Source organism: Herpailurus yagouaroundi, unplaced genomic scaffold (assembly GCF_014898765.1).
Source record: "Herpailurus yagouaroundi ecotype Mexico unplaced genomic scaffold, PumYag 195, whole genome shotgun sequence".
Taxonomy (NCBI): domain Eukaryota; kingdom Metazoa; phylum Chordata; class Mammalia; order Carnivora; family Felidae; genus Herpailurus; species Herpailurus yagouaroundi.
In genome coordinates, this window is record NW_024412426.1 from 16,259,362 (window position 1) to 16,274,893 (window position 15,532).

The 15,532-nt window shown below is 43.3% G+C and overlaps 1 protein-coding gene across 5 annotated transcripts in view; it reads left to right on the forward strand.

The window, feature by feature from the left end:
• ASTN1 (astrotactin 1) overlaps positions 1–15,532 on the forward strand; it is a 304,165-nt gene that overhangs the window by 61,447 nt on the left and 227,186 nt on the right. The window lies entirely within an intron of this gene.

The following is a 15,532-nucleotide window of genomic DNA, read 5'->3' on the forward strand; positions in this document are numbered from 1 at the left end:
AACTTAAATCTGTTTCTTGCTTAACAATGATTTTTATAGATCATGGACTGCTAAGGGCTGGGGTTTTAAAAATGCCATTCTAGAGCATTTGCACTTCTGATGCAGTAAAGTTGCCAGTCTCTTGGGATAGTGTGTGTGTGTGTGTGTGTGTGTGTGTGTGTGTGTGTGTGTGTGTGAAAGAGAGAGAGAGAGGGGGAGAGAGAGGGACAGGATTTCTTTTTGTTACAACCACTTTAAAAGCTCTGTAAGGTGTATTGCAAGCACCTAACAGTTTGTCATAAATGTAACTCAGTGATTTTATACACACCTTCCTAGTATTTATTTTCCTCTACTATTTCTTGAACAAATGACTTTCTTAGATTTACGACTCATTTTCTGCAAGCTTCAAGTAGATAGTTTTAAATGTACCATACCGTATTTGAAAAATCAATATTCATAATTTAATGAATTTCCATTTTATCTATTCTCAGTCTTAGTTTTTACCAAACTGATGAGGCCTGACTTTCTCCATGTATTCCAGAAGTTCTTCAGAATCAAATAGCCACATGCTCTGTTGGATTTCCTTCTATTTTTTCTGCATGCCATTGTGTCTCATTTTCTAGCTCATCCTTCCCTACCTCAACGCAAAATTGGAGTTCTTTAGGACTCAGCCCTTGCCTATTGCTGAACACTCTGCTTTTATCTCCACCGGTGATCTTATCCACTCTCTTGATTTCCGTTGCAACCCCAGTGCCTACAAATGGCAAGGCGGCTATACCTCCAGCCCGGATAGTTTTCTGAGCTCGAGAGCCGTATGTATTATCCGTCTACTGAAAATGATCATTTGTATAGCTCCCAGATGCTGAAAGTTCACGTGACCCAAACTGGATCTGCATTTCTTCCTTTACCTTTCATGCCGCTTCCTTCTGCTTCCCCAGCCACGACAAATGACACCACCCATTGTTCACAATAGCCCAGGCGTCCATCAGTAGATGAGTGGGTAAACAAAATATGCTATCTACATCCAGCGGAATGGTATTCCTCCTTAAAAGGGAAGGAAATTCGACACAACGTGGAGGAACCTTGAGAACATTATGCCAAGTGAAAGAAGCCAGACACAAAAGGACAAATGCTGTGTGATATTCCACTTCTGTGCGGTGCCTAGAACAGTCAGAACATAAAGGCAGAAAGTAAAGTGATGGCTGCCAGGGGTTAAGAGGAAGAGGGGAACAGGTATGGGGAGTTACTATTGAATGGGTACAGAGGTTCACTTGGGGAGGATGAGAAAGGTTCTAGAGATGAATGGCGGGGATGATCATGTACTGTTGTGAATGTACTTAATGCCATTGAACTGTCCACTTCAAAATAGTTACCATGGTAAATTTCATGGTATGTGTCTTAGCCACGATTTTTAAAAGACAAAAACAGTAAGGGAACATGTGAAAGGACACCACAGAGACCAATCAGCCGAGTCCTGAATGTGAAACATACTTTAGGTTCATGCTGTAGGCCACGTTTCTCTTGGGGGGAAGAGGGAGGGACCATTACGGAATAGAGGAGGCCTGAGAGACAGAAATTAACTAACTAATTTAAAAAATGAGTAAATAGGAGTGCCTGGGTAGCTCAGTCAGTTAAGCGTCCGACTCTTGATTTTGGCTCAGGTCATGATCTCACAGTTTCCTGAGTTCGGGCCCCGCATTGGACTTCGTGCTGACAGTGGGGAGTCTGTGTGGGATTCTCTGTCTGTCTCTCTCTTTCTCTGTCTCTCTCCGACTCTCACTGTCTCTGTCTCTCTTGAAGTAAATAAACTTTTTTTTTTTTTAACGAGTAAATAACACCATCCTCCACCTAGGCTCTTAAGTCAGGGACCTGGAGGGGTGCCTGGGTGGCTTAGTTGGTTGAGCGACCAACTTCGGCTCAGGTCATGATCTCACAGTTTGTGAGTTCGAGCCCTGCGTCGGGCTCTGTGCTGACAGCTCGGAGCCTGGAGCCTGCTTCGGATTCTGTGTCTCCCTCTCTCTCTCTGTCCCTCCCCTGCTCATGCTCTGTCTCTGTCTCAGAAATAAATAAATAAATAAATATAATAAAAAATTTTTTTTTTAAAAACTCAGGAACCTGGAAGTCATGCTTGAATCCTTTTGCCCCATATATCCACCCATATGTGTTTGCACATGTATTCTGCTCACGGGAAATCCCCTGGCTCTGACTTAGAAGCAAAAAGCCCCAACAGAGTTGGATAAGGGAGAAATTTTTATGTTTTAAAGTTGCGAGGAAAGGGGCCCCTGGGTGGCTCAGTCGGTTAAGCGTCCGACTTCAGCTCAGGTCACGATCTTGCAGTCCGTGAGTTCGGGCCCCGCGTCGGGCTCTGTGCTGACAGCTCAGAGCCTGGAGCCTGTTTCAGATTCTGTGTCTCCCTCTTTCTCTCTCCTCCCCCACTCATGCTCTGTCTCTCTCTTCTCAAAAATAAATAAACGTTAAAAAAATTTTAAAGTTGCAAGGAAGACTTTACAAAAAAGGTGGGCCTGTACGGAGTGGCCTTGAAGGCCGGGTGGTGATGGGGAGTTCCTTGAGAAGTGGTGGTTGGAGATAAGATTCTAGATAGAGGGACAGAGTGAGGATGTGGCGGAAAGAGGCTTGGCCTATGAGTGGCGATGATGGATGGGGAGCTGCCGGGAAGGCTTTTTATGGGACCAGTCCGTTGGTGCCAACTTCTTGTAGAAGTGGGCCTGCTGGCATGGTACGTGCCCTGTTACACCCAGTCGGGAGTCACATTTTGTTTCGAGGGTGGGCTGATGAGTGTACACACTTGACATTCTGTGATGCAGGGAGGTCAGAAAGAAATGTGATCAGATGTAACTCCGGAAGCTTCTGGAAAAGAGGGGTGATGCTCTGCAAAGGAATGCGGGATCTGAGTGGACTGTGGCTAGGATGCTTGTGAAAGGGTAGGCCTTAGAGGGAAGCCAGCGATGTATCTGATCAACTTGGAACTTTAAGGAGAAGAAGGGAAGGGGAGGGGACATTGGCAGCAGGCGACTTATCTTCTCAGGCTGTTTCACGGATGCAAGCCAGAGGAACACCTAAGGGACATTGCTGTCACAACACATGGCCACTACACACTGGATAAGTAGGGACTCTCTATTGAAATGCAGCAAATCCCATTCTGAGAATTAGGATTTCTCAACAGGTGAAGGGTAAGCTTCTTAAACACGTTCAGATCAGGTTCTTGTGTTTCAGGTGCAAGTGTGATGGGGCATCAGCCCTTGGTTAAATTGGTTGCAACCTCTTTCCTTCCCCAGATCATTCTTTGTTTGAAATCTCCTCCCCATGATAGGTTATTGCCTTATATCCTCCTTTCTTTCTTTGAGCTATAGCTACAGTTTTTATCTATACCCATCAACCAATGTCCCAGTAGAAAACAGGTTATATATTCCAGCCGAGTTTTCTAGAAATTACCGAGGGATTACTAAAACGGTACAGAAAGGAATAGTGCAGTATGCAGAGGTTAATGACAGCAGAGTGTGGTCACCAGCCTTAGGCCTGAGGGGGAGGAGATGGGGCCGTTCCTGGAACCCAGAGACAGTGAGGGCTTTTGGAGAGAACTGTGACCCCCACAGAGGGACGCAGCCAGCCTGAGGCCAGTCCAGGGGGAGTCTCACTCCTCTTTATCTCTCTGCTCTCATTCAGGTCGGCCTCCTTGGGCACAGAACAAGGTGAAAGAAAGTGGAGGGCGGATCAGAGCAGTGAATGGAACATCCCTATTGGATTTCCATGTAGAGATCTTTTGCCGACTCTGCTGTGGTGTCACTGTTTATCCTGAGTACGGTTTTCTTTTTAAATGTTTCCCTTAACTGATTTTGCTTTTAATAACCACATGCGAAGTAACCGCTTGAGCTAAAGCCGACCCTGATTTTGCTTTTGTATGGTCACATGTACTTACAGCTAGGTCAGGCAGGCCAGTCTTCAGCCGAGCTAGGAACCCTCTACCAGAACCTCCCACTATATAGTACACTTGGGAACAGTCAGCTCCGAACACAGGTTGGGATTCAGGAGGTCTGGGGAAGGGCCGGAGAGTCTTCATTTCTAACATGTTCCCAAGTGACGCCCATGCAGCTGGTGCACAGGCCACATTTGGAGAAGCAAGGCACTGCACGATTTGACAATGATCTCTAGATAAACTGCCAGCTGCCCCGAATTAGCTAGGTGAGGCAGTGGGAGGTCCACCTTCCTGCTGATGGCCTGCCATCTGCTACTTCATTATTTCTTGGCTTTGCCACTCGTTCCCAGGGTTCAGGGGTCCCACGTACTTCCCCAAGCCTCAGCGTTTCTGCCTTTATGGAATTGAGGGCTGCTCTTCTTCCTGGGCTTGTGAGAGGATAACAGCAAATGACTGTGTTTATCTTCTGGGAACGGTGTCTTAGAAGTCCTGTTATCTGCCTCATGTTGCTGCTGTTTATTTGAACACCATTCAGCATGGTGTTTACCTGGCCAAATACGCTGATGATGTTTTTGCCGATTGGATCAGTGAGTTGCAGGAAATGAGGAGCCTGTAATCCTTGGAGCTTCCCTTTAACAGGACAAGGTATCACAGGCTAAAATATGAGGGTACCCTAACATCTTGCTGGCCCTACTGTTCAAAGGAATTTCAGCAGAACTCATAAATAGCTCTTCTGAAGTAAGTGCCCACCTCATCAGAGGCTGAGGCTCTGCAAATACAGGAGCGGGGAGGGACTTGTTCCTCTGAATTTTATTTCAGACAGGAAGCTGCTATATCAGCAAGCAGAATTCTGAAAGCCAGGACCTAGGGAAGGTACAAACTGGAATACAACGGAGGTTCACTCTGGGATGACTGTGGATGCCACTGGCTTGTTGTGTCCGTGGGCTGAGACAGTAGTGGGGCCAGTGGAGTAAAAAATGTGGGAAGTTAAGGTAGAGAAGTGTGAAGGATGAATTATGTCATAATTGGGAAAACCAACAACACTTAGGAAAACGTTTTTGACCTACATTAAATAAAAATACTGCATGCTTACAATATGGCTACACACGGGGCTCCTGGGTGGCTTAGTTGGTTAGGCAACCCACTCTTGATTTTCGGCTCAGGTCATGATCTCATGGTTTGTGGGATCTATCTCTGCATTGGGCTCTGTGCTGATGGCTGGGAGCCTGCTTAGGATTCTCTTCTTTCCTCTCTCCCTGCCCCTCCTCCCCCAGTCATGTGTGCGTGTGTGTGCGCGCACATATACACCTGCGTCCCCTCTCTTGGTCTTGCTCTCGCTCTCAAAATAAACAGAAAAATAAAAACAAAACAATATGGCTACACATTTTCTTTCAGATTATCATGCCAATTCTGAAGAGCAGCATTAATTAAGGGCCCAGACTCTAAATTGCCCGGGTTTAAATCTGGTGTGCACCAGTTCCTGGAAATGTGGCATTCATTATGAAGCTTTTAACCTCCCTGTGCTGCGTGTTCTTTTCGCGGTGAAATGGACATGAAAATAGTAACAATCTCATAGGGTTGTCTTGAAAAATAAAGGACTTGATAAATGAAAATTACCGAGAACAATGCCGGCATAGACTGATTTCTCAATCAGTGCTGACAATAATTATTATTATCATGTAATCAAGTTCGAGTTCCTGCCTAAATGGGAGTTCTTTCCACGAAGCCATGTTGTCTCTTCCAGCTTGGTGAAAATGCAGTTTATAGTGGGATGAGCAAGTTAGTCACGGTGGAAGGGAAGTCTTAATAGTGTTGAAATACCCACAAGACATTTTCCCTTTTTGGGTACAGCACAATAAGCATCTGTCTAGGAAGGAATATGGGGGAAATGATTTGAGATTGTGAAACACAGTGGTCATGATTCCTTAGTGATTCGTAGGAGCTAAGGTGAAGGAAATCATGCTTGCAGCGGTCTATCAGAGGTCTCAGTTTTTGGCACAGTTTTTTTTTGGTGGGGGGGCGGGGATAATAAGGAACTAAACTCTCTTAAGGAAGCATTTAGCCCTTGAATTTGTAAGGAATTTCAGGTGAGTTCTGTGAGACTCAAAATGTAATTACTACCGAGTACCCAGTGTAACATCAAGTATTGGCTAAGTCCCATACGAGCATATTATTTAATCCCCTCTCTCTCTCGGGTGGAAGCTAAGTACCGTCACATAATCCCTCATCAGTGAGGAAATGATGGGCCTAGAATTCCCAAGTGACTTCCTATTCAAGGGCACACGACAAGTCAGAGAGAGAACTGTGGCTTGACTCCAGAGCGCGTGGGTCCCCATTCTGCCTGTTAACTCTGTGAGCCAGGCGAAGCGGTCGAAGGGGAATGCCCAGATGGGAGAAAAGGAAACTCATTTCAAAATGATACTTGACGAAAGGTAGTGGTGATCAAGAAGGGATAAAGAGAAGGCCCAGAGGAGTGCTGTTTCACAGTTGTAAAGCCGAGGAGACGTGGGCATCATCCCATCTCAGTCTCTTCATCTGACAGATGAAGAAGAAAGGGTCTAGACCTCAAGGTCACTTGGGGCTCGTGTCAGCGCAGAGACAAGAACCCCTTCCTGGACTAACATTCATTCTGTGCTCTCGCTTTCTCCACAAAGGACAGTTGCTTTAGCTGCGAATGAATGGCTGTGAGTATAAGCGTCTGTGGCATTCTTTCAATAGGAACTAGTTAGACTGGGAAAATCACACTTTTTAATTATTGAAATCATTTATTGATGCTGAGACACTGTTTGTTTGGTGAACATATGTGGAGAATATTAATGGATATTATATATTACTAAAGCTCCCCCTTATTGACTTCTGCGTCACAATGTAAACACGCGTAGCCCAATAAAACATGACTTTGTCTTAATAGCATTATGAATAAATTATTAAGGGCTCTTTTTTTTTCTTCTGCAGTAATTTTACTACTTTTTTTTTAAACAAATCTTCCATAGGACTGTAATTAAAAGTAAAGGAATGTGCAGCAGTTTTTAGCCATAATCCTCAGGAGATTAATAAAGAACTGTCAAAGCCCAGATGAAAAAAAATGCTCTGTGTGCTGAGGGGCTCCTTGAGAATGGCGTTCAAGGGGGCCGTGACCTCTGCTGGTGCACGTGTCTCGCCAGCTGTGGCTGAGGTTTGTGCTGTGGAGAACTTGCCCAGAATGGCTTGTTGGATGCCAGTGGGCATTGCCAAGGCCAGGGAGTGCAATGTCCACGTCTAGCCTGAGCCCGGCCCAGGGTAGACCGTCGTGGAATGCTTGTTGGATGAGTTACTGCACTCCGAGCCGTGCCCTTTACCTCCAAAGCCATACTGTGGTTTGCATTTCTTACTGAGGTGGCTTAGGGATCTGCTCAGAGCTCGTATACGCTGTGAATAACTGCCATCAGAGACAAGAGGTCCCCATTTAATGAGCAAGGGCTCTTGTGTCAGCCAGACCTATATTTTAGTGATGGCTTCACCGTCTTAGGCAAGTTACTTTGCCACGTTGACCCTCATTTCTTAAAAAATGACAGTACCCACTTTTCGGGGGCTGGTGCGAGTACTCTGTGATAAACATGTAAAACGACCTAACTCAGGACCTGGGAGGCTGTTATTAGTCACTCTGCTTGCCAGCAAATGGAAGGAAGCCTTAGAGGAGAGTCACCTGATCATGAGCTGGCTGTTAAGTTCGATTTATCTATTGTTTTGCTATTTTTTTGCATGACCACTGAGTATCTGCTGCCCTGTCACTGTAGCTCAGTGCATCTTCCTCTCTGTTCTCATGGTCATTCAGTCGTACTTCCTAGTGTCTGTGGCTGCTCTCTCCTGACCACCCCTCCAGCGCCCAGTCCTGCTGATTCTGCCGGAGAGAGTACAGAGAACAAATGTCCAGCCTGTGATTTTGTATGCAAAGGGTAGGGCTTAACCGTAGAACTCTAGCCTGGCAAATTTCACTCTGATTTTTTTTTTCTGGCTTTTTGATCCATTCAGTCCCCAAATATAATTTCACATCATCTGTTTGCCTTAGCATCTCATTATGAGTTAGGAAGTCATTCTCAGACCTCTGCTGGGAGCTGAGAATATGTGCCCTGTGCAGGACCGTCACCAGGCTGCATTGCCCAAGGCTCCCTGTACTGATGGTCACGTGATTCTTGGCACTTAGATGGTGCTTCTTTATGCACACATTAGCTACTTTTAATACCTTCAAGGACTGGTAGGAATTGTTATAGTCTGTTTGCATTGGTGGGGAAACTTAGGCATGAAGGGTCAGATGCTTCTTCTAGGACATTGCAGCAGCTGTGGTGGTCAGGAAATAGTTTTCACGCGAGGCCATCTCCAGTCTGAGTTATGATACCCTGAAACAGGTATATGGTTTCCCTGAAGGCTTTTGGGTTGGCATCATTGGGATTTTCCTCTCTGGCCGTTAGCCAGTCCTGTAGCACTAAGAACGATTCCTTCTGGAGTCTAAGAGAAGTTAGATGCATAGAATGTGGACATTCATTCTTTTGAGGCCCGCCCTTTGGGAGGTCTCTCACAGACAACCCCTTAGATACCATCGTTTATTAAAGAATATTAGGCTGGATTGAGAAAGTGGTCAGACCAGTGATGGCAGTTATTATAATCTTGTACCCTCACTACCCCGGCTATTTTTTTTTTTTTTTCAGGCAGAAGAGTGGTTGTGTTTTTCGTTGCACTTGGAATAATCCATGATGTTAGGATAGAACTGACAGAGTTGAAAAGAACTCTTTTGGTTCTTCTCTTTAGGGAATGCAGACATTTTGACAAAGGGCCATTGACCTCCGTGGAAGCTAGGTGATCTAGAAGGAGCCTGATGAGTCAACGGTCCCGCATCTGAATCTTTCTTCCCTCCTTTAGTGGCAGTACAACTAGCATAAGCTTCGTCCTCTCTGACTTTGTTTCCTCCTCTGTAAAATGAGTACAGTAGTATCTAGCTTTGAAGGCTGCTGTGAGGGTTACATAAATGTGTAACACTGCGCTGACTCGTGATGGGTACTTAACAATCGATCCCCATCCTTCCTTTATTACAGCCAGAGGAAAGACCTCTGTGCTCCCTCAACAGACCTTACAGATGGAGCACAGAGGACAAACGTCCAATCAGTCTGTGTCCCCAAATGATGTATGTTCCCCAAATGTACCTGACTCCTCTTTGTAATCAGTGGGACACATCTCAGGTGCCACAGACTGCCAGCCACCAACTAGAAATGACAGGAGTGAACTCACTCATTATCCTAATAGGTCCATTTTTAGTATATGAAAACTGAGACCCCCGTCTTGCCTTGGGGCAGGAAGAAGTGAGTACCTTGGTTCCTGCATAAGAATGTGACATTTCTACATTTGGGTTCCTCATTTGCGGGCTGGTGACCAGTTTCATAAGCAGTGATGAAGGAAGAGCAGGGCAAGGGAGGAAGGCTGCCTGTGGGTATAGTCATTCCCTATCTTATTGACAGGACATCTCTTCTACTAATTTGTCATTCTTGCCTTATCATGTTTTCATAGAAAAGTTTTAGGACTTCAGATTTTTTTAAATGACATATAAGCAGATAGGTCAATGCATTTCAACAAAGGTAGCAACCTGTATACCCAGGGCCCTGATCAAGACACAGTAGGATCCCTCTGCTTCTCCTGTACCCCAAACCATCCTCCTTGTGCCCCTTCCATTCACCCCCGCCACCCTTGGGGAAACACAAACTTGATTTGCAACGGCATGCATTAATCTGATCACTTCCAAACTTTCTATACAAAACCATACGGTACAAACTTTTTGCCTATGTGGTTCCTTTGGCCCTGCATGATTTTTTGGTGAAGTTTCTTCATGTTATTAGAGTAGCTATAGTCCACTCATTATCACTGCAAAATAGTATTCCGTTGTGCAAATCTATCACAACGTATTTGTCCAACCTACTACTGATGGCCATTTGGGTAGTTTCCCGTTTCGGGCTAGTTTAAATAATAGGGCTGCTGTGCATGTCTTTTGACTGATGTATAAATGTGTTTTAGTTAGGTATAAATCTATGAGTGAAATTTCTGGCTTATAGTGGATGCTAGTGCTTAGCTTTCATAGCTGTTGACAGACAGTCCTCCAAAGCTGGATGTTTGGTTTTTAAAACACAAGGTCATATTTTTGGAAAGATTGGGAAAAGACCCCCAAACCAGGCTCGCCTCAGTAATCGACTGATCTTATGCTCAGAAGTGGAATCATCTTCTTCGAGTTGTAGATTATGTGCTGCTCACAAAGGGAGTTTCGATACCTAGGTTCTGTCACAGTAGTTAGTAGTTAGCTGTCTTTACCCAGTGGTAATGGTTTCCTCTCATCCTGAACTCCAGAAGGCAAAACATTTTCCATGGAGGTACAAACCTTTCTCTGGATGTGAAAACCTCAGCTTGTTCATTTTTATGGTACAATAAAAGCCCACTTTTTAAAATTGGCCAGCAGGGGATTAGGGTATCAGTAGAAAAATTCTATGTGTATGCAGTTTCTCAGCTGTCCTTATCCGCCTTGCTCTGTTCTGGAAATGTATTACCAGGAGCTGTCACCTGCCTTAAATGTTTTAATGAATGATATTCAGTTGCCTGCGGCTTTTTTTTTTCTTAGCAAAATACATAGAGGTTTTTTGTTTTTTTTAATACAGAGAGAGATAGAAAATAAGAGATGTTCTGCTTTAACAAAAGCATTACTAAATGCCAACTAACTGACCTCATTTCCCTGTTTCCAGCACAGTGAAATTTCATTATCGTCATCATCTGCGTTAACTAATTTTTATTATCTGTCCATAAAGTACTAAGGGGTTTATAGTAGAGTGCGGTGAAATGAAACACGCGTTGGGATTGGAATCAGGTGCCTGGGAGCAAGTCTGTCTGCCATTTACTAGTTGGGGGGTGGGGGGCAGGTATCTTTGGGATTAATCCCTTTGCTTCTTTTTTACCTCACTTCCACTGTTGTAAAAAGGAGTGTTTAGATTCCATGATGTGTAAGAACCTTTTTAGCTTTATAAAAGCTACAGTTTGAACTTTAAGCAGTTTGGAAACATTGATCAAATGCGTATAACCAAATTTTCCTTTTAATGAAGTATATGCTTTAAAAAAAATCTTCATAGCTTAAGAAGATAAATGCCCACACTTCTCTGAGATCAGGGACCTTTCTAACAGACTTTAAAAAAATCAACAAGATGAGAATGCTTCTCCTGAATGTACTAAGGCCAGTAATGAGGACCCTCCTACCTCCTTGTGGTACTTTCCAGACTTGAGATTGCTCTTTATTTAGTAAAGGGAGAAGTGGAGCAGAGAAGGAGAAAATCCAGGAGACAACCATATTGGCAAAACCTTGAATTGTCCCAATCTCAAATCTCTTCTTAGCTTTCATTTTTAATATTAATATTCATGAAATGTTAAATATTGATATTAATATGTATTTATTAAATATTAAAATTTATTTCAGAGAATATCCATTAAGGGCTAACTATATGTTAGGGACTTAGAGTTTCAAAACTGGTTCACAGAAATCCACATAGTCAGTGAAAGTCTCCTGTGTCTAAAAAACATAACCGCATTTCATGTGATTTTCCTTTTTAAAATAAAAAGAAATGGAAGATGGTATATGCTCATCAGAGGAAACTTCAGACCTGATTTTTTTTTTAATAGTCTGTACCGATCGTAAAATACAAGCTAGGACTTTAAAGAAAGATTATATGTTGATTTATTCTTTTATGCCTGCCTGTTTTCCCTGGAATATAATTATATTGAGAAGCTGGTAAGAGCAATGTTTTTGGAGGAAAAAAGGGAGTACATAAAAAACAGCTTTGGAGTTTCTTCAACATAATACTTTGTGTTTAATTTTTAATTATAGCAGTACAAGAGATTATATCCAGTGTGTTGAGAATTGATGTTGCTTAATGGGAATGTATATTCTTCCCTAGTAGTATATGTATTATTCATAGAAAAAATGGTCTTTCATGAAAGGGCAGCTGGTCCTTTAAGAGACAGGAACCTCCTGAGTTGGAGTAGCCGCTAAGAGTGGTTTTGATTTGCTGCCCGAAGTGCACTTACAGGCTCATTTCACATTAATAGAAGGTGATCTGGGTTCCTTCATGACCCCTTGGAACCTAAATTATAGCCTGGGTCATTTAAGAGATTGGGGATGAGTCGACTATATTCACTTCCTTATCCTGGGGCTGATGGAGAGGGAGAAATGGAGATCAGTTTATCACAAGAGATTATAAACAATGATTTTTAGAAACCACTCCCCTACTGTGTCCTGTTTCCTCCCCGCTGCCTTCTCTTCTGCATTTCTAATGTTTCTCCTTGCTCCCTTCTTTTCAGCCATTTGCTTCTTTGACATTGACCACCACGGCACTTAACGCCGCGTAAGGAAAAGTCCTATTATTGCTCTACAGAGAGAGATTGAGACAGAGCAAAGTGACTGATCCAGGCGGTCCAGAGCAGTAGATAATGATAGGCAAGAATAGCTACCATGTGGGCTTTGCTAAGTGTCGGGCACTGTATTTTTACAATTTCATCTTTATGACAAACCTTCCATAAAGGTATTATAGCCACATTCAGATGAGGAAACTGAGGCTTAGATTCATTAAGGAGTTGTGAAAAGACATCCAGCTGGCAGATAATGGGGCTAGGGTGTGAAGCAGGCTCTAACCCCAGAGACTGTGTTTGTGAGTGTTGCACTTGTCAGACTGAACCTGTATCGAGAGATTTCTATATGAAGTGCGATGAAGGTATTTGGCAGCTGGGAGAAAAATAATAATGGGACTTTTCTCTGAAAATGCTGCAGCATTTTCCTAGTGGCAGCAATCACTGGAAAAATGATAGTGATGAGTAAAAATGATGGGGGTTTTGTTAAGACTGGGGAAGAACTAAGGAACTGAGGAAACCATTTAAGATCTCGGTATGGGTGGTTCAAAACTGGATTTACTCTTGGAAGTTAGCTGTATTGGCTCTGAGGTGTTCAAACAGACTTTGGTTGTCTGAGGTTCCTGCCTCTGATTGACCTTCAAGTTTCCTCTCGGAGCTAATGTCCAAAGAGAGGGGGGTCATAGATCTGCAGAAATGCCTGCTGGGATCTTGTTAACGGGCTGATCTGTAAGAAGCAACAGGAGTAAGAGCAGTCACTGAGCCACATCTTCTTTCTCAAGATTGTTGTACCAATCCAGACTCCTTGGTGATTCCCTGTGAGTTTCAGGATTGTTTGTGTGTTTCTGCCAAATGTGCCGTTGGGATTCTCACAGAAGATTCATTGAATCTGTAGATCACATTAGGTAGTGTGACCATGTTAATACTATTAAGTCTTTCAGTCTGTGCACAGGGGACATGTTTCCATTTTAACTTCAAAACATACTGCAAAGCTATGATACATCAAAGCCATGGTAATCAAAATGGTATGGCATGGTTAGACACACAGACCAATGGAAGCAAATGGAGCTCAGAAATAGACTCAAGCAGGGGCGCCTGGGTGGCTCAGTCGGTTGAACATCTGACTCTTGATTTCAGCTCAGGTCATGAGCCCAGGGTCGTGGGATCAAGCCCCATGTCAGGCTCCATAATCAGCATGGAGTCTGCTTGAGATTCTCTCTCCCTCTCTCCCTCTCTCCCCCTCTCCCTCTGCCCCTCTCCCTCTGCCCCTCTCCCCTGCTCACATGTGCTCTCTCTCTCTCTCTCTCTCTAAAATAAAAAGAAAGAAAGAAGCTCGAGCATGCATGGTCCAATGCTGTCAAGACTACACAATGGGGAAGGAAGAGTTTCTTCAATAAACGGTGCTGGGAAAGAATGAAGTTGGATCCTTGTCTTACACCATACACAAGAATCAACTCAAAATGGGTTAAAGACTTCTTTCTGGAAGAAAACATAGGAAAAATGTTTCATAACACTGGTCTTGGCAATTATTTCTTAGATATGACATAAAGAGCACAGGTAACAAAATGAAAAATACGTAAGTAGGACTCCATCAAGCTAAAAAGCTTTTGCATGGTAAAGGAAGCAATCAGTAGTGAAAAGGCAAGGTACAGAATGGGGAAAAAATATTTGTAAACCATGTGATAAGGGGATAATATGCAAAATATATAAGGAATTCTAGTAACTCAATAGTGAAAAGCAAATAACTTATTTTTAAAAATGAGCTCAGGGGCACGTGGGTGGCTCAGTCAGTTAAGCATCCAGCTTCGGCTCAGGTCGTGATCTCGTGGTGCCTGAGTTTGAGCCCCGCATCAGGCTGTGCACTGACAGCTCAAGCCTGGAGCCTGCTTCAGATTCGGTGTCTCCCTCTCTCTGCCCCTCCCCTGCTCATTCTCTCTCTCTCTCTCTCTCTCTCTCAAAGAATAAACAACCATTTAAAAATGTTTTTCAAATGAGCTTAGGACTTGAATAGACACCTCTCCAAAGAAGATATACAAATGGTCAACAGGCATATGAAAGATAGTTGATCTAATCATCAGGGAAGTGCAAATCACAGTGAGATACCACCTCATAACTGTTAGGATGGACATTTAAAATAAATAAATAAATAAATAAATAAATAATCAGTGTTGGCAAGGCTTGGAGCAGTTAGAACCTTTGTACCTTGTTGGCAGGGATGTGAAAACAGGTGAAGCCGTTAGGGAAATCATGAAGTTTTCTCAAAAGTTTCTAAGTAGAACCACTGTATGGTCCAGCAATCCCACCTCTGGGTATTTACCCCGTACCCCCCCAAAAAAATTATAAAACAGGATCTCAAAGAGATATTTGCATTTCCGTGTTCATTGTGGCATTATTAACAATAGCAAAGATATGGGAACAATCTAGATACCCACTGACAAATGAATGGATAAAGAAAAAATATATCTATATGTCTATATCTATCTGTATCTATATCTATATATCTGTCTATCTAATTCAGCCTTAAAAAAGAAGAAAATCCAGTTAAGTGCTGCAACAAGGATGAACCTTGAAGACATTATGTTAAATGCCATAAATCTCCACAGAAAGACAAATAGTGCCCGATTCTATTTATATGAGATATCCAAAGTAAAACTCCTTGAAGCAGAAAGTAGAATGGTGTTGCCAGGGGCCTTGAGCGGGGGGAAAAGAAAATGGGAAGTTGCTGTTCAAAGGGTAGAGAGTTTCAGTCACATAAGATGAAAAAGTTCTCGAGTGCTGTGCACCCATGTGTATATAGTTTACTATACTGTACCCTTAAATATTTGTCAGGAAGGTAGATTTCACATCAGGTATTCTTTTACCACACACACACACACACACACACACACACTGAAAATAAAAGTACACACTGAGGATGTGAGAACGATAAAAAGAAAGTGAGGCAGTGGGCTTGAGATGATTATGTACATTTGAGCTGGCGAAGTCCAAGGCGGTGACCTGGAGGAAGGGGAGCACTCAGATTAGACTCAGGAAACAATCACGTGCATAGGCAATCTCTCTTCATGCACATTTATGGTGCATTACATCGTCTTGAGAGGCAGGGTGTACCGTGGCTGAGGGCATGTGGTTTGGTATCAGACAGACCTGGTTCGAGCCTTGGCTCCTCTAATTATGAATTGAAAATTCTTTTCTTTTTTTTTTATTTTTTTCTTTTTT